Source organism: Lynx rufus, unplaced genomic scaffold (assembly GCF_022079265.1).
Source record: "Lynx rufus isolate CCGP_SWC_20201006 ecotype Redwood Valley unplaced genomic scaffold, mLynRuf1.p SCAF_2, whole genome shotgun sequence".
NCBI lineage: Eukaryota > Metazoa > Chordata > Mammalia > Carnivora > Felidae > Lynx > Lynx rufus.
The window spans coordinates 44454836-44469914 of record NW_025814834.1 but is presented as its reverse complement, the minus strand read 5'-3'; the positions used below and the strand labels follow the sequence as shown (position 1 = coordinate 44469914).

General features: G+C 42.6%; 1 protein-coding gene and 1 long non-coding RNA gene across 3 annotated transcripts in view; one reads left to right on the top strand and one right to left on the bottom strand.

Moving 5' to 3' along the window:
• Positions 1-474: 474 nt before the first annotated feature.
• LOC124514804 (uncharacterized) lies at positions 475-14385 on the bottom strand. 2 transcript variants are annotated; one of them, XR_006962664.1, is made up of 4 exons: positions 14188-14383; positions 11606-11826; positions 2079-2253; positions 475-510 (listed from the first exon to the last, which is right to left on the bottom strand). It is a non-coding gene; the product is annotated as an uncharacterized LOC124514804 (long non-coding RNA). The 2 variants fall into 2 exon arrangements; XR_006962663.1 differs by lacking the exon at positions 475-510 and having other exon boundaries at positions 1993-2253; positions 14188-14385.
• Positions 13739-15079, top strand: part of MFSD6 (major facilitator superfamily domain containing 6) — a 79096-nt gene continuing 77755 nt past the window's right edge. Inside the window, exon 1 of the mRNA XM_047083093.1 lies at positions 13739-14063. The gene's annotated coding sequence lies outside the window, so the exon portion shown is untranslated. The remainder of the gene's footprint in view (positions 14064-15079) is intronic.

Below are 15079 nucleotides of genomic sequence, written 5' to 3'. Positions count from 1 at the left end.
TAGACTTTGTGCATATATATCAGCATCTGTATATATTAAGTCCCTGTCATAGGTCCTAGTTTCTGGGAACTAGGTGATAGCAATCAAAACATTCTTCTGCTTATAATTACAGTGATTTCTTTATATAGTGCCTCCCTCATTAGACAATTGGTTCCTTGAAGGTAGATACCATGCCTCTGAATTCATTTCTGTATCCTATCCCCATTCCCAATTTACTAATGTATTGCAAAGTGCCTGGTACTTAGAAAGCCTTTTTTTGTTTGTTTTCATTTTAATAAAAGTAGCCTAGGGGTGCCTGAGTGGCTCAGTCAGTTGAGCATCCACTCTTGATTTTGGCTCAGGTTATGATTCTAGGGTCCTGGAATCAAGCCCCACAATGGGGGCTCTGCACTGAGCATGGAGCCTGCTTGGGATTCTTCTCTTCTCTTCTCTTCTCTTCTCTTCTCTTCTCTTCTCTCTCTGTCTCTCCCCTTTGCCCCTCTTCTCTACTTGCATGCTCGCTCGCTCTCTCTAAAATAAAATAAAATAAAATAAAATAAAATAAAATAAAATAAAATAAAAATAAAGTTGCCTAAATGTATTCAATTTTTAAAAAATGGGTGAAAGATCTGACACTTTACCAAAGAAGAGAAATATAAGCATATGTAAAGATGCACAATATTTTTAGTTGTAGGGAAAGGCAAATGAAAACCGTAATGATATGCCCTGCACACCTATTAGAAGGGTTAAAATAAACACATTGTAAATGACAAGTGCTGGCAAAGTCTTGCCACGTATTGCTGGCAAAAAATGCCAATGTTACAGCTGCACTGAAAACGGTTTGGCTATTTCTTATAAACTTAAATATGTGCCCCACGTGCCCCAGCAACTCCACTCTTACGTATTTACTCGAGTGAACCGAAAGCCTTTCTTTACACAAAATGTGTATACACACATTTACAGAAGTCTTATTAATAATAACCAATAACTGGAAACAGCCCAGATATCCTTCAATCACTGAGTGGATGAAATGGAACACTACTCAACAATAAAAGAAATAAATGATTGATTCAGTGGATCCTAAACAGAATTTGCTAACTGAAAGAAGTCAGACCTAAAAGGTTACATTTTGTATGATTCCATTTACATGACATTCTAGAAAAGGCAATCTATAGGCACTGTTAGGATAAGTGGTTGCCAGGAGTTAGGGGGGTTAAATACAAAGTGACATAGCACAAGGGCATTTTTAAGGTGATGGAACTGTTCTTTCCGTTGCTGAGCTGATAGGTACATGACTCTGCACTTTTTAAAAACCTACAGAACAATCCACCAAAATTAATGAATCCTATTGTATGTAAATAAAAAATAGAATGTGGGAGGGCAATTCAAGATAAAATGCAACATTTTGGCAAGTGATTCTAATTGCATTACAAATTAATCTAATTGCGTTATACACGAGTAACCACGTTGAAAGGTTGAGTAAGAAAGGAACTGACCTAAGGAGCTTTGGAAAACAGTGTTTTAACTGGATATTGTAAGGCTAATCAAAAAATTTCCAAAACACTGTGCTCAGGGCGCCTGGGGGCTCAGCTGGTTAAGTGTCCAACTTCGACTTATGTCATGATCTCACGGTCTGTGAGCTTGAGCCCTGCATCAGGCTCTGTGCGGTAGCTCAAAGCCTGGAGACTGCTTTGGATTCTGTGTCTCCTTCTCTCTTTACCCCTCCCCACCCTCGTGCTCTGTCTCTTTGTCTGTCTCTCTCTCTCTCAAAAATAAATAAACATTAAGACACACACACACACTGTACTCTAGTTGGTAAACTTACTTCTCTGGGGTATTAGTGAAACTACTTAAACTATTTGAATCACGCATACTGATTTGGGATAAATAAGTAAGTCTCTTGTAGATAAAGCAAGCCAGGTTTCTCGCTGGCAAAGAAAGTTATAAATAAGCACAAATAGTTATAAATAAGCTGGATTGGAATTGAAAGTACCAGTATGAACTCATGTGCTGTTTTGTTTTTAATTATATATGCAGTTAGACAGGTACAGAAATAAATGCAGACATGTATGGATAAATGGATTAGTAAACATACATACATTTCCTACTCCGTCCACTGATAGGGCCTAGAAGCAGTGATATCCCAGTTATAATGGCCACAATCAGTTGGTTTCTAAACACCATCCTTCAACAAAAAGACAGCTCTTTGGAGAAGTTGGTTCTAGTGCTGGAATACGTGAGATGGGTCTAGAGCATCTTGTGATGCCGAAGCTCCTAAAAATAAATAAATAAATAAATAAATAGGCACAGAAATAAACACAATGTGGTATATACTAAAATGGAATATTAGTTAACCTTATAAAGGAAAGACATTTCAACACACACTACAACATGGATGAACCCTGAGAAAATCATGCTAAGTGAACCCAGACAGACACAAAAGGACAAACACTGTATGATTTCCCTTATATAAAGTACCTAGAGTAGTCAAATTCATAAAGTAGAATGATGGGTTCCAGAGTCTGAAAGGAGGAGAAGATGGAAGTTATTCTTTAATATGTTTGTAGTTTCAGTTTCAGAAGATGAAACAGTTATAAAGATGGATAATGGTGATGGTCGCACAACAATGTGAACACACTTAATGCTACCAAACTATGTGCTTAAAATAGTTACAATGGTAAATTCTATGTTATGCATTTTTTACCACAATTAAGAAAATAAGTTTATGAAGCAACTAACGTGAGGACTGATTTTAGAAAATATTTTGCCAAAGTTCATGGCTATTTATATGTTTAAAATTCTGCTGTAAATAATAAATTATACTCAAATTCCACCCTGAAAAAAATCACAGAAGTCAACCTGAAAAGAATACCCAATGGCTAAATACAGAACAATTTGAGAATGAAAATAAATAATGAAAAAATTGAATTTTAAGTCAAAGAATAGAATAAATATCCATGAGTCAATACTGATATAAATAAATAAGTAAATAAGTGGAGAAGAAGGGAAAACTTTTTTCTGCAAGAGAATTCCAATTAGTAAGTGTATAGGTAATAAGGAAAATGGGAAATCTCCATTAGAACATCACAGTAATAAAAGTTGCCAGTAGGAACAACCAGTGGAAGCTAAAATGAATGAACAAAGGTTTAAGAGGAAATGGCATATTTGCATTAAGCATCAAAGTGTCTCCTTCCAAATACTGTTGATTAGAAAGTGAAAGAGAGAAATCTAGTAGACATCACCCTTCTCAAGGGATCAAGATTAACATCATAGGATGTGTGTGCTTCCTGATATGATCTGAGAAGGGCACATACCTCAGTGACATTCTTCCTCCAAAGATATGGCCTCACTCTAACCATGAGAAAGTATCAGTAAAACTAAATTGAGAATCATTCTATAAACTACCTGACTAGTATCCTAGTACTAATAACAAGGTAAAGGAAGGAACAGGGAAAATTGAGGAGCAATCACAGATTGAAGGAGACTAGGGAGACACAAGTGTTATGTACAATCCGGGATTCGATCCTGGAACAGAAAAAAGGATGTTGGTGGAAAGACCAGTGAGATCCAAATAGCATCTGTATCAGGGTTCAGCAATGTCAGTGTCTTTGTTTTGATCATTGTACTATCATTATGTAAGATGCTAGCATTGGAGGAAGCTGGTTGAGCTCTCTGTTCTATTTTTATAATTTCCCTGTAAGTATAAATTTATTTCAAAATTTATCTCAAAATAAAAGGTTAAAAAAAAAAAAGAAGACTGAAAATACCAAGTCAGGGCAAGGAGTATACATTCTTGCAACCCCCTTGGGAATCTTTTTGGTACTAACTAATAAAGGTGAAAACCTACATATTCTATAATTTAGCAATTACACTTCTAGGTATATAGGATAGAAATTCATATATATGTGAACCAAAAAACAAGTACAGCAATGTTCATAGCAGCATTATTTATAATTGTGAAGGAATGTAAATAATCCAAATGTCCAGCAACTGAAGAATAAAAAAAATAATGTGGCATCTTTGTATACTGGAAATGAAGTAACTACAGACAGCAATGTAATTTTGAGCAAAAGAAATCAAATATAAAAGACTACATACGTTGATTCCTTTTATATAAAGTTCTAAAACAGGCAAAACAAATCTGTGCGATTACAAATGAGAATGATGGTTACCTTTGGGGAGAAGGGTGGGGTAGTAATTTGTAAGGGTTACAGGGGGACCTTTTGAGGTGTTGGTAATATTCAATTTCCTGCTAGTGGTAGTGATAACACATTTATTACATTTATTATAAATTACTGAATTTTACTCTTATGGTTTATTGAATTTGTACCCTTATGACCTTCTACAGGTCATATACTCTAAGAAAAAGATTTAAATATTAAGAAATAAAGGGCACCTGGGTGGCTCAAGTGGTTAAACAACCAACTCTTGATTTCAGCTCAGGTCATGATCTCGAGGTCATGAAACTGAGCCCTGCATCAGGCTCTGCACTGGGCGTGGAGCCTGCCTAAGATTCTCTCGTTCTCTCCCTCCCTCCCTCTCTCTCTCTCTCTCTCTACCTCTTCCCCTCCCCTGCTTGTGTGCATGCACAGTCTCTCAAAAAATAAATAAAAATGATTTTTTTAAAAAGATTAAGAAATAAGTATACTTTAAAAAAATTATGTAACTGTGACCCACATTTAGTGCCTTGATTTGTGTTGGACAGATTTTCAAGGTTCAAGACAGGGAAGCCATTTTGGAAACTTTTTCATGAAGACCTTAGAGTAGTATAGGTAGGGATGGGCAAGATGAAGCATGTTACAGAAATGACAAGGAAATAAAATTGGCAAGACTTAGTGTTTGACTGAAGGTGGTGAAAAATTTGGAACTTTATGCATTAAGCCATAAAAATCTAATGAATTTTTCTTAATTGGAAAGGAACAAGATGGAAGTGATATTTTTGAAATGTTAATCTGTGTGCCACTCATAGGATATGCTACCTCCTATAATAATCTTTTATTTTTAGATTTTTTTTTTTAATGTTTATTTATTTCTGAGACAGAGAGAGACAGAGCATGAGTGAGGGAGGGGCAGAGAGAGGGAGGGAGACACAGAATCAGAAGCAGGCTCCAGGCTCTGAGCTGTCAGCATGGAGCCCAATGCAGGGTTTGAACTCACAAACTGTGAGATCATGACCTGAGCCGAAGTCGGTCGCTCAACTGACTGAGCCACCCAGGTGCCCCTATAATCAATCTTTTTTAAGCCATGTCTCTGCTAGTAAGTAAATCACAAGCCTCTTGATGGAAAAGACCTGAATTTTATGTTTCCTTGTATATCTGGGGCTTAACTTTATGGTACACTATAGTGAATTTATTATTGTCTAACAAACCCATATGATGATGATGTGCTACTGGACTGTGAACAGACAAGAAAACATCTTTGAAAATACATGAAGAAAATTACATTCAAACACCTATTACAATTTAAAAAAACTCTTACTATGTCATAAACTCTTATTTAAACTTGATAAATACACAGAGGGATATTTTAGTAACCTAATGAAAAATTACATACCTCAAAGCACTAGCTAGTCTTATTCTCAATAGTGAAGCAAGAGGGGCCCTCATAGTAAAAAAAAAGTAATAACACAAGGGACAACTATTGATCATCATGAGTATTTATGATTGTTTCGTCAATGTAATGATATTTTCAAAAACATATATAAATATTGGAAAAGAGACTACAGTATCATTATTTGTAGGTTGATATGCTTACCCACCTGGAAAATTCTGAGAATTAAGCAAAAAGATACCAGAATAAAGGATTTCTAGAAGTTAGCCATCTTTCCTATTTATATTTTAGGCCACTTAAAAAAAAATAAATACAGATACATATAGATAAGTGGGTTAAATTATTCACCTTTTGAGAGAGACAGTGAGAGTGGGGGAGAGGCAGAGAGAGATGGAGAAAGAGAGAATCCCAAGCAGGCACTGCCAGCACAGAGCCCGACACAAGGCTTGAAACTATGAAACAATGAGATCATGACCTGATCCAGAACCAAGAGCTGGACGCTCAACCAAATGAGCCACCCAGGCACCTCAGCCATCTTTTGAGTCTAGTATAAATAGCACTTTCTCCATGAAGCCAAAGCCAAGGAAAGAAGGGATGGTGGCAACGGGAGCTAAAAGGAACCAACCTCATCACACTTGTCACCTATAATTTATACATTTGTTATCATCCATTTATCTGACAAATATTTATCACCTCTCCCTCCATGGCCCTTCCGTTTCCTCCCACATGAGACCACCAATCTCCAAAGCTTGGTGTTTATCCTCCCACCTTTCTCTATGCTCATACAAGCCAATTCTACGAGTCAGCTTCTGTGATGCAGTAACAGGGGTATGGGAGGGCTGCTAGTTGCATCTAGTATCTATTCTGTCCACTGGTCATGGTAATAGAATTTTAATCTGTGCATATGCCACTAAAGACTATATTTCTCAGGCTTCCTTGCAGCTAGATATGGCTGAACACTGAGTTCTGCCACTGGGATTTAAGTGTAATATGTACCTTCTAGCCATGTTTTTAAAAAAAAGGAACATGCCTTCCCCTTCTTGTTTCTCCTTCCTGATGACTGGAATGTGAATATGATGGAAGAGTTGGAGAAGGCATGTTGGAGTTTGAGATGAGAGCTTTATGTTGAAAGTGACAGAACAATAAGATCAAAGGAAAATAAACCTCCTGGTCCCCAACACCACTGAGCCACCTATTTATGTAAACTTTTATAAGGGAGGGAAACACTTTCATCGTGTTTGAACCACCATATGTTGACTGTTACTATGCTAACACAAATAATACAACTCTCAAACAAGACATGTTGTTCCCGGTTTTTAAGGAGCTCATGGTCCACCATGGAAGACAAACAAGTCATTAAAATGCTATTTTGTAAGTGCCATATTAGAGAAGGCACCAGGTACATGAAGCCCTTAAAGGGCAAAAAGCCTAGTCTACAGGGATATAATGTTTTTTATATGGCATCTGAAGGAAGGAAGCTGGAGTGGTATCTACTCAATCGTGCTTAAAAAAAAACTTCTCTAGGCTTCAGTGACAATACCCTTCTGAATTTCCTCCTCCTTCTATGGCTGATCCTTCTTTGTCCCTCCTCCCACACCAACTGACTTTTCCAAAGATTCTCGCATATATTCTCTCTCCGGGTGATCCCCTTCATTCCCATGATTATACACAGCACCTCAGTGCTGATACCTGCTGAGTCCAGCCCTCTCTTTTGAGCTTTAGACTCATATATTTAATTGCCTACTTCACAGTTCCACCTGCATGTCTTACAAGCATCTCAATGCAGTATGCCAAAATGTGAACTCTTCTTTTCTTCCCTCCAACCCGCTCCTCCCACAGTCTTCTCCCTCTCAGTAAAGGTTATCACCATCCACCCAGTTTGCGTGAGCCAGAAACTTGTGAGTCATTCTTGCCGCCTCCTTTCCCTTGCCTCCCACACCCAAAACATCACCAAGTGTGCTGATACATTTCCAAACACTCTGTCTCAAATCCATCCACTTTCTCCAGCCCCATTGCTACCACTCTGCTCTAAACTACTGTTAATCTCTCTTCTAACCAATGGCTGTTTTCTAAATGAGTCTCACTTCTTCTGTCCTCTCAGTCCCATTCTTCTTCACATAATAGCCACTTCCGGATCTTTTAAAGGTACAAATCAGACCTCTTAAATGTCCCTCAATGGATCCCATTGAATGTAAATTGAAATCCAAAATGCTTAACAGGAGGCACAGGTTTCTGCCTAAACTGCCTCGGCCAACTTCTCCAACCTAATCTCTTGACATTTACCTTTAGCTCCCCACTCACTTTTTTTTTAAATATGAAATTTATTGTCAAATTGGTTTCCATACAACACCCAGTGCTCATCCCAACAGGTGCCCTCCTCAATGCCCATCACCCATCCTCCCCTCCCTCCCACTCCCCATCAACCTTCAGTTTATTCTCAGTTTTTAAGAGTCTCTTATGATTTGGCTCTCTCCCTAACTTTTTTTTTTCCTTCCCCTCCCCCATGGTCTTCTGTTAAGTTTCTCAGGATCCACATAAGAGTGAAAACATATGGTATCTGTCTGTCTCTGTATGACTTATTTCACTTAGCATAACACTCTCCAGTTCCATCCACGTTGCTACAAAAGGCCATATTTCATTCTTTCTCATTGCCAAGTAGTATTCCATTGTGTATATACATCACAATTTCTTTATTCATTCATCAGTTGATGGACATTTAGGCTCTTTCCATAATTCGGCTATCGTTGAAAGTGCTGCTATAAACACCAAAGCTGAACTCTTTGCTGCCTCAGAGCTGCCCATTCTGTGGGGCAAGGTCTGCCCAGAATTCTTCCCGATCCTCTCCTCAGGTCTTAGTTTACTACTTCCTCAGAGGACTTTCATATCCTCCAATCTAAATTACACTCCTCCATTTTTCTTTTGCATAGTACCTTGTTTTCCTGCCTGTGCAAGACTGCTCGTTGACTTCCCAAATCTACTCACCATTTCTTTTGTAGTAATAGAATTTAGCTGTGCATATGGCTGCTCAGCTAAACTAGACTTCCCTCCTTTGCACCTAGATGTAGATATGTGACCATTTCCGCCAAGGGGAAATGCATGGATACGATGTGTACAAACACTGGGCCTTCCCTTTAAGTGACTGGGCTTATGCTTCCCCATCCCATGTACTGGGAATGGTGGGACCTAAAGGAGTCACCTTGGAGAGATGGAATCCATGTGTTGTATGGATGGTGGGGACACACTAATAACCTTGGCCTGCCTACTTATAGATGGTTACATGAGAAAAAAAAATTTAATCATATTTAACTACTAGAATTTTGAATCTCTTTGTTATAGTCAAGGGACTTTGGATGGGATTTAAGTAGAGGAGTAAGGTCTGCTGGTAGCACATCCAGGAGGCCTGACACAATATGAGTGGTCTCCCATGGTATTACGCAGCACCGTGAGACTGCAAAGAAGTGACATAGGTCAGATGTTTTTAAACATTATTTGGGTTGCAATAGGAAAACTGATTGGATGAGAGCACACATTAAAGCAAAGAGGCCCAATAAATGGTGATTATAAGGTAGAGGAGAGAACCTCATGGATGAGCTTAAAACAGGGACAGAAAACAGAAGACAAATTCCTGAGATATTCTGAAAGATGGTCTCCAGAGGGCTTGGTGTTGACTGGGTGTGGCAGGCAAAGTCATTGCCCCCTAGGGATGCCAACGTCCTCATCCCAGGAACCTGTGAATATGTCACCTTACAAGGCCAAAAGGAATTTGCAGATGTGATTAAGTTAAGGCTCTTAAAAATAGACTCTTAACTGTAGAGAAGAAACTGATGGTTACCAGAAGGGAGGTGGGTGGGGGATGGGCCAAATGGGTGATAAGTAATAAGGAGGGCACTTGTACTGGGTGCTATATGCCAGTGATAAATCACTAAATCCTACACCTGAAGCTAATATTACTCTGTATGTTAACTAATTGGAATTTAAAGAAAAACTCAAAAAACAAAAAAGTTAAGGCTCTTGATAGGAGAAGACTATCCTGCTTACCAGGATGAACCCAGTGTCATCACAAGGATCCTTAAAGGAAGGAGGCATGGAAGGTCAGAGCCAGGAAGCAATGTCACAACTGAAGCAGAAGTTAGAGTGGGGGGCTCTGAAGATGGAAGGAAGGCTCCCTCCACAAGCCAAGGAATGTGAGCAACCTTGAGAATCTGCAAAGGTAAAGCAGAGGGTTCTTCTGTGAAGTCTACAGATGGAAGACACTTGAAGACACCTTGATTTTAGCTCAGTAACACCCATTTTGGACTTCAGACTTCTAGACTATAAGACAGTAAATTTGTGTTGCTTTGATCTGCTGTGTGGTAATTTAGTATCGCAGCAATAAGAAACGAATACAGTGAGTATGAGGGTAAGGGTGAAAGGGGTGTCAAGTATGAGGCACCTGTACAACTGGGTGGATGACCATTTGGGAATCCAGAAGTAAGAGTGAGTGGGGAGGGGCAGAAGCCAACGAAGGGCTGATGTGGGACTCAGGGCCTGTGAAACAACCTACTGGACAACTGGCCACATGGATCTGGCACTCAGGAGAAAAGCTGCCCCAGAGAAGAATAGGGAAGAGCAAGCACAGGGAAAAAACAAAAACAAAAACAAAAAAACAGAAGAAAGAAAGGCCTAGAACAAAAGACAGGTATTGTATACAAAGGGGAGTGGCTAAAGAGGAAAAGAAAAACCCAGGGGATGTGGGTCACAAAAATCAGAGGAAGGGAGAGTTTCAAGGAGGGAATAGTCAATGCAGTAGGTCCTCTCTTATCGACAGGGGATAAACTTTGAGACCCTGAATGGATGCTTGAAAAACAGATGGGGGCCCTGGGTGGCTCAGTCAACTAAGCATCTGACTCTTGATTTAGGCTCAGGTCATGATCTCCCGGTTCATGGGACAGAGCCCCATATCTGGCTTTGTGCTAACAGCACACAGCCTGCTTAGGATTCTCTCTCTCCCTTACTCTCCCTCTCTCTCAAAATAAATAAACTTAAAAAAAAAGTGGTGAAAAAAAAAAAGCGCAGATAGTACCAAACTCTATACTCTGTTTTTTCCGATGCATACAAATTTGTGATAAAGTTTAATTCATAAATTAAGCACACTAAGAGATAAAAAACATTAACCAATACTAAAATAGAACAATTAGAGCAGTATACTGTAATAAAAGTTATATGAATGTGGTGTCTCTTTCAAAATATTGGATGGTATTCACCCTTCTTGTGATGATGAGAGATGATAAAATGCCTAAGTGAGGAGACAGAGTGAGGTGAACGATGTAGGCGTTGCAACGTACCATAGGCTACTATTAAGGATCATGTGCTTCCAGACCTTGGTTAGACCTCGGGTAATGGAAACTCAGGAAAGCAAAACCGCTGATAAGGGGGACTACTGTTGTGTCCAATGATGCTAACAGGTGGACAGAGAAAAGCAGATGATACCATTTGTATGTATGTAAAACCCCCAACCCTCCACATGTGAATATAGGTATTTCTAAATATTTCTAAGAGTGAAGGTCTGGTTAAGAGCCGGGGCCCTGAAGCTGGATGACCTTGGTTTGCATGTGGATTCCACCACTTAGTGGTGTGACCTTGGTCAAGTCACTTAACTTTTACAGGCACCGGTTTTCTCATTTGTAAAATGGGATAATAACAGTAGCTACTTGTATGTGACTCTTGTAAGAATTAAATGAATGAATATATGGAAAGTGCCTGGCATCAGGGTAAGTCCTGTATTAGCTATTATTACTATTATCACATATAGTGATGTGTTTGCTTTGTTATTTAAGAATAATAAATTCTGCCAAAGGAAATAGGAGACACAAACATTATAAGGGGGAAATATAAAACTGAAGTAGAAGCAAATAGTTTGTGAGAGAAAGTACATAGTATGTATGTGAACTGAACGTAGAGGAAAGGATAGAAGGTCCAAGTACGCACCAAATACTCTTGATGCAGTAAACCTTCAGGAAGCACATGAGACACTCAATATTAGGAATAATACATTAAAATGGTTAAAAAGGCTAAAATCACCACTCACTGGTAATACCTGCATGGCTTCCACTTGTTCTTTGCCTGACAAATGCAGTTAAAAGCCACAGCTACTGGTCAGGATAAATGGTGAGCAGGAACGGTGGCCAGGCACCTGGTTCCTGTGCCTCAGTACAGAAAGCATACGTTGGCTCTGGCACCAGGCATCTCCTATCTGTCAAGTCTCCTTGTTGCACCTCAGTGATGGTCCTTGTAACCCCACCAACAACACAAGGAAGGCTGAATCAAGGAGAGAAGGGGAGAGAGAGGCACATTTCATAAAACATACCACCTCACGTGTACCCTATCCTAAGTGTGTTAATCTACCCTCTCTTTTCCCCCTGGTTTCTTACCCTGTATTGTAAATTGATTCAAAAAGCATGTGACATCAACATCTTAATTTGGGGAACCTTTCTGTGCGGGGACCTCTGGGATAACCCACCCAGCAGTGCACTTGGAAGCTAACTACCACACCCATTCGGTACCCCACAGGGGTAGGGAGATGAAGGGTAGCAGATCACTTTTCTTTGGTGCATGTGTGCATCTTATACTGAAAAGGGAAGGGGCTGCCAGGAAAAAAAAATCCTGCCCAAACAGGGCCAATGAAAACAAGATTTTCTGCTCTGCTGACCCTTGAGGCTATCCTGTCCTATTTGAAATAGAAACACCAGCTTACATCTCTAGGATGATTTGGCTTCACTTTTCAACATGGACCTGCCTTTGAGCATCTTTGGTTTAAGAACTACCCTATTTTCCTACAATTTGTTCCTGTTCTCCTTTCCCCCTCCTTCCATATGTAGCAGAGAACGTGAACGTTGTTAGATGTGGAATCTGTTCACTTTCCTCTCCCCACTTTTTAAGGTTGCTTCTTTAATAGCTAGACAGAAGTGGATGGTAATTCTATCACGATAGCTACCAACTGGATACTTTGTGAGCTGTCCATTCCAATAATGCAGTAGGAAGCTGTCTAAAGGCCATGCTAGACCCAAATATCTCATTCTCTAACAACCACCTAATCTCTTTCATTTGAAATTTCAGCATTCGCTGCCTTTAATTGTTTTGCTTTTCTGCAGAAGTACTGCAACTAGATTTATCATGAGGCTAATGTCGCTTAGGCTTCAGAACCCTTCCTGGGGTCCAGGAGGGGCTACAGTGACTTTGCATTCGTAATTTTGTTTCATTAATTTATCTCTAAATAGGGACCTCAAATCCCAAAGTTTCTCATCATTTCTCATCAATAGGATTTCGTGGTTAAATCCTGGAAATGAAAGAAGACTTCTCTCCCTTTTATTTAGTGATTTTTGGATAGGTCACATGAAATTTCAGTCTCGGTTTTATCAGTTCTAAGTAATAGTACTATCTGTACCTTTAGGACTATGGTAAGGTTAAATGGCCCTTAAACAGGGTTTCATATATTAGAAATGTTCATAAATGTAAGTTGCCATTATCGTTGCTGTTTATTGCCAGGACAAGACCAGAAGCTCCCTGCGAACGCTACGTGGCACCCCCAGAGCCCATCACGGGCTCACAAAAATACTTAACAGAGGGAATGCTACCTTTTACAACCACTCCACTCTCCCCACCTTCCCAGCGGGTCTAACCAGAAATACAACTTGCATTACGTTCTTAGTGCGACACGCGCGGTTACCTCCTTCAGCAACGCGCCAGATACTCGGTAACACCTTCCCAATTTGAAACGCTGATGTAGCTCCGGTGTATCCTACCCCCGCGAGTCCAGAAACCCACGCCGTTTGCCTCCAGTCCCCTGCCCCCTTCCTCTCTCCCTGGTCAACTGAGGACAGTCTGCCACGCTCGGGACCAGAGGCTCTGAGATAGCTCCCTAAGAGCGTCAGCACTGTGTCTGCGCTTAATAAGCGCTCAATAAACGCCAAGGATGTAGATTCCCAAGCAGGCCGCCATCTCCTCCCCGCACCCTCCCCCGGGAGCGAGGCCTGCATCACTAGCCTGGGGAGGGAGCCGGGGCGGGGTGGGGTCGGCTGGGGTGCGGGGATAGAACCTGCGTCTGCTTTCCCCAGCCCTGCGCGCTTCCCGGGCAAGGCTGGTTCCGGGGGTCCCCCGGGGCCGGCGGGGCGGGCGGGAGGCCGGGAGGAGCAGCCGCCGACGCATCCGCCGCCGCCGCAGGAGGCGGAGCGCTGCACCTGGCGGCGGGTGCTCGGCGCTCAGCCCTGAAGCGGGTCCAGCTGGTAGCCAGCGGCGGAGGCACCCGGTCGTGGAGGAGCAGGAGGAAAGGTCGCCCCGGAGAGTGCGCTCGGTTCGCCGCTGCGGGTCGCCCCAATCGGCCCGCATCCCTCGGCCGCGCCCTGCCCGCCGCAGCCCCCGAGGAGCCAGCGACCCGCCCGCGATGGTGCGCGACGCCCCGACAGCCGCCGCCCCGGCGCCCCGAGCCGCCGCCCCGCGCCGGGGGGAGATGGCTCCCCGCGCCCCTCGCAGCTGAACGCCAGCGCCGCCCGCAGCAGGTGAGTCGGGGCCCGGTGCGCTGGGAGGGGGCGCTCGGCGGGGGCGGCCCAGCAGCCCCACCCAAGCTTTCCCCTGCGGGGGCCGGGCCTGAGGGCGGAGAGCCCCCCTCCGGCGCGCGCACACCTGCTGTCGGGGGAAGGGGGCCTCGGAGGCGCTGCTCCCGGGGCGGGCAGGTGTGGGTGTCTCGGTTCCCAGTCCCGCTCGCCCGTCGCTCCCTCCCTCCCTCCTAGCCTCCCTCCCCTCGGCTTCTGTGTCGGCTGTCATCTTTATAGGGCGCTGGGGAGGCAGCAGCCGGCACCCCCGGCGCCCGGCGCGGGCAGCACTTCCGCAAACGTAACTGGAGTAGGGAAAACAAAGGCGCTGCCGGAGGGAGCCCTAGCCGGGCGCAGGCAGCAGCAGGGGGTGGGGGTGGGGGTGGGGGTGCAGGCAGAGGGCTGGGCCCCGAAGGCCAGGCCATTCTCCGCTCGCTCCCTCCGGCGCCCTTGCCATAAACATCCTTGGGGGAAAGGAGGAGGCGAGAACCTCCAGACTGCCCCAGTGAAAGAACGTGGCCGCCCGTGTGCGGGGAGGAAATTGACAGCGTCTGATTCCCCAGGTGAAAAATTACAAAAATATACCTCCCCCGCCCCCCCCCCCGCACCCCACCCCAGGCCTGCTACCACCTCCTGCTTCTTTACTTAACTAAAGTCTAACATGGTGTAACATGTCCCTAGAGCTCTTGGAGGTGCTAATGGGGGTTACTAGCCTTTCTCGGTCCTATTTATTCCCTACATAGCTCGCTGTTAAATTTAAGTAGGATACTGACAAATTTCAAACGCAACTTACCCCTTCATCTACCTCTTCCCCACGTAGAGAGACCGGTGGGTTAATTACCCTTAAGGCAGGTACACGGTGCATTTTGCCTCTCCCATACACATTCACAGCCACAAACATTTCCTTTTCATCCAAAAATATTTAGTAAACATCTTACAGAGCTCCTGGAGCAGAAAAAAACCCTGCCTAATTGTTGTAAGAA